General features: G+C 43.6%; 1 non-coding gene across 1 annotated transcript; it reads left to right on the top strand.

Moving 5' to 3' along the window:
* Positions 1-112, top strand: LOC142156273 (small nucleolar RNA U6-53/MBII-28). The gene has a single exon (XR_012692338.1). It is a non-coding gene; the product is annotated as a small nucleolar RNA U6-53/MBII-28 (small nucleolar RNA).
* The last annotated feature ends 4,648 nt before the right edge of the window (positions 113-4,760 follow it).

Here is a 4,760-nt window from a genome sequence, read left to right as displayed (position 1 = left end):
GACCAGTGATGATTAGCCATGCTAATACCGATGCTGCAGCTGGAGCCATGTGGGCTCTAAGCTGGGGGTGAATGAGTTAAACTAACTTCTCACTGTGTGAGTTCTGAGGTCAGCTGACAATGTGCAGATTGTGTATAACAATAGATTGTGAGATCAGTTGTTGGTGTTTGTGTTTATCACATCATGTAACTTCTTTATGGCTAAACATACATGATGAATGGAGGAGGCTGATAAGTGATTACACAGTATTACTACACAGTACCACCACCCTAACTGACAACTCCACTGGTGATTACACAGTATTACTACACAGTACCACCACCCTAACTGACAACTCCACTGGTGATTACACAGTATTACTACACAGTACCACCACCCTAACTGACAACTCCACTGGTGATTATACAGTACTACTACACAGTACCACCACCCTAACTGACAACTCCACTGGTGATTACACAGTACTACTACACAGTACCACCACCCTAACTGACAACTCCACTGGTGATTACACAGTACTACTACACAGTACCACCATCCTAACTGACAACTCCACTGGTGATTACACAGTATTACTACACAGTACCACCACCCTAACTGACAACTCCACTGGTGATTACACAGTACTACTACACAGTACCACCATCCTAACTGACAACTCCACTGGTGATTACACAGTATTACTACACAGTACCACCACCCTAACTGACAACTCCACTGGTGATTACACAGTATTACTACACAGTACCACCACCCTAACTGACAACTCCACTGGTGATTACACAGTATTACTACACAGTACCACCACCCTAACTGACAACTCCACTGGTGATTACACAGTATTACTACACAGTACCACCATCCTAACTGACAACTCCACTGGTGATTACACAGTACTACTACACAGTACCACCACCCTAACTGACAACTCCACTGGTAATTACACAGTATTACTACACAGTACCACCACCCTAACTGACAACTCCACTGGTGATTACACAGTATTACTACACAGTACCACCATCCTAACTGACAACTCCACTGGTGATTACACAGGATTACTACACAGTACCACCACCCTAACTGACAACTCCACTGGTGATTATACAGTATTACTACACAGTACCACCATCCTAACTGACAACTCCACTGGTGATTACACAGGATTACTACACAGTACCACCATCCTAACTGACAACTCCACTGGTGATTACACAGTATTACTACACAGTACCACCACCCTAACTGACAACTCCACTGGTGATTACACAGTACTACTACACAGTACCACCATCCTAACTGACAACTCCACTGGTGATTACACAGTATTACTACACAGTACCACCACCCTAACTGACAACTCCACTGGTGATTACACAGTACTACTACACAGTACCACCATCCTAACTGACAACTCCACTGGTGATTACACAGTATTACTACACAGTACCACCACCCTAACTGACAACTCCACTGGTGATTACACAGTATTACTACACAGTACCACCATCCTAGCTGACAACTCCACTGGTGATTACACAGTACTACTACACAGTACCACCACCCTAACTGACAACTCCACTGGTGATTACACAGTATTACTACACAGTACCACCACCCTAACTGACAACTCCACTGGTGATTACACAGTACTACTACACAGTACCACCACCCTAACTGACAACTCCACTGGTGATTACACAGTATTACTACACAGTACCACCATCCTAACTGACAACTCCACTGGTGATTACACAGTATTACTACACAGTACCACCACCCTAACTGACAACTCCACTGGTGATTACACAGTACTACTACACAGTACCACCACCCTAACTGACAACTCCGCTGGTGATTACACAGTATTACTACACAGTACCACCACCCTAACTGATAACTCCACTGGTGATTACACAGTACTACTACACAGTACCACCACCCTAACTGATAACTCCACTGGTGATTACACAGTATTACTACACAGTACCACCACCCTAACTGACAACTCCACTGGTGATTACACAGTATTACTACACAGTACCACCACCCTAACTGACAACTCCACTGGTGATTACACAGTACTACTACACAGTACCACCACCCTAACTGACAACTCCGCTGGTGATTACACAGTATTACTATACAGTACCACCATCCTAACTGACAACTCCACTGGTGATTACACAGTATTACTACACAGTACCACCACCCTAACTGACAACTCCACTGGTGATTACACAGTATTACTACACAGTACCACCACCCTAACTGACAACTCCACTGGTGATTACACAGTATTACTACACAGTACCACCACCCTAACTGACAACTCCACTGGTGATTACACAGTACTACTACACAGTACCACCACCCTAACTGACAACTCCGCTGGTGATTACACAGTATTACTATACAGTACCACCATCCTAACTGACAACTCCACTGGTGATTACACAGTACTACTACACAGTACCACCACCCTAACTGATAACTCCACTGGTGATTACACAGTACTACTACACAGTACCACCACCCTAACTGACAACTCCACTGGTGATTACACAGTATTACTACACAGTACCACCACCCTAACTGACAACTCCACTGGTGATTACACAGTATTACTACACAGTACCACCACCCTAACTGATAACTCCACTGGTGATTACACAGTATTACTACACAGTACCACCACCCTAACTGATAACTCCACTGGTGATTACACAGTACCACCACCCTAACTGATAGCTCCACTGGTGATTACACAGGATTACTACACAGTACCACCACCCTAACTGACAACTCCACTGGTGATTACACAGTACTACTACACAGTACCACCACCCTAACTGATAACTCCACTGGTGATTACACAGTACTACTACACAGTACCACCACCCTAACTGACGACTCAACTGGTCATGGTCTGTTGTCAAACAATAGATTTCATCAATGTGGTATAGTAATATAATACAGTTGTAATTAATTGCCAAAATGTTAACTATAAATCTCTCCACCGTTTTGTCTGGGAGAAGCTGTTTATATCACAGCCCTGTGACACACACTATATGAGAGTGTAGATCTTGGCACAGGCTATTCCAGAAGTCCCGTATCCCTCTTTGTGTGGAAGAGTTGATTTTTACAAGAGCAATGCTTGCACCTTATAGGAAATAGGAAGATGGCTGCTCTCTCTACGGCTCTCAGTTTTATTGTCATATATTAAACATCTCGCGCACTTACAATTTCTGCACACATTGAGGCTTAGGGTAGACCTGAAACAAGTCGAGGGCAAATAACCTGGATTTTCCTTCTTCATCGTCCACACAATTCTTGAGCCAAGAGGTCTAACTTGGAGCTGTGTTACAGGGTTTATATAGCATCCAGGTTACTTGTCCTTCACTCAGTTCATGTCTCCAGGTGGACGTTTCCCCCACTCTCCCTGTCACCAGAATGGCCTCTGATTGAAGCTCACCCGGCCCCTGACCAGAGGACCCAGTACAGCTCGGCCACAACTGCATTTGATCTTAGCCAAAAGGCCGAGAAGCTGGACTACACCTTGGTTTTACCTGGATGTTGGACAATTTCTGAGGGAGCACTACCTGGAGGGACTTAAACCAGACTTGTGGAAGCCAAAATCTTTCCACAAGCTCATCAGGGCGACAGATGTTATGGCCCCATGCCGCAGGAGGAGGTGAGCAATCCTGTAATGTACCGCGGTAATTTTGTCTTTAATAATACCTTCCATGTCCCCACAAATACCTTCTCAAAGCGTTTTCCCATTTCCAGAATAATTCCTTGGTTTGTGTGAACAATCATTACATTACCTCAGTGTAGTCTAGCCACTATTTCATATTTAAAGAATTCAGATTGTTCTGCTTGGATTTATCTAATTACCACACAGAACATATAATTATAAAGCCATCATCGATTTTACAGTGTGTCGGCAGACTCCATAGATTGTGTTTGTAATGTTTTGCTGATTGCATCAGGGAAAGTGGGGAGAGAAATAACAAGTTACTGACATTGGAACAAGAATTTGAGTAAGATTTCTTATTAAAGTTTTTCTGGACAAAACCATGTTGCAATGCAAGGGGTGTAAATGAGTTTATTATTTTGCATATAAGTTAAATACTGTCCGTTTTGTCATCTAGCGCACAAATATCGACTTTAAATTTCAATGTAAAAATAAAGCTATAAAGTATTTGTGTGCTAGATGAAAAAACAGCCAGTATTTAACTTAGGTACAAAGTAATAAACTAATTTACACCCCTTGCACTGTAATATTGTTTTGTCCAGAAAGCTTAAGTAAGAAAACTTACTCAAATTATTGCCTAAGTTCCTTAATGAATCAGGCCCACATGTTTACTTGTAAGTATCCCGTGATCATGACCTCTCAGGTACCTTGCTCTTCTTCGCTTTGCACCTCGCTTCTTGCAGGGGCAGACCTAGGCTTTATTTTTACAGGAGGCGATTTAGCATAGCCACATCCCCTTATTCTGATTGGCTGGTCCCAGTTGACACTACCCCTGTTCCCGATTGACCCCACCCCCATTTATTGGCATCTTGGCAATTTAAAAGGTATACACGTGCTGCTGGGGGCAGGTGGGGGGGAGGGCTATTGCCTTGATCGCCCCCCTGGATCCACCACTCCCTTTTTGCATATGTTCAGTTCAGAGCACTGCTCTGTAGGTGCTTGCATTACTGTTGTTCACGGTTAGGAGTGCCGTGTAGAGAGTATGTGCGTCTCTGTATGTCCA

The sequence above is a fragment of the Mixophyes fleayi genome, chromosome 4 (assembly GCF_038048845.1).
Source record: "Mixophyes fleayi isolate aMixFle1 chromosome 4, aMixFle1.hap1, whole genome shotgun sequence".
Classification (NCBI taxonomy): domain Eukaryota; kingdom Metazoa; phylum Chordata; class Amphibia; order Anura; family Limnodynastidae; genus Mixophyes; species Mixophyes fleayi.
The sequence above is the reverse complement of the archived record's forward strand: the minus strand, read 5'-3'. Positions and strand labels throughout refer to the sequence as shown.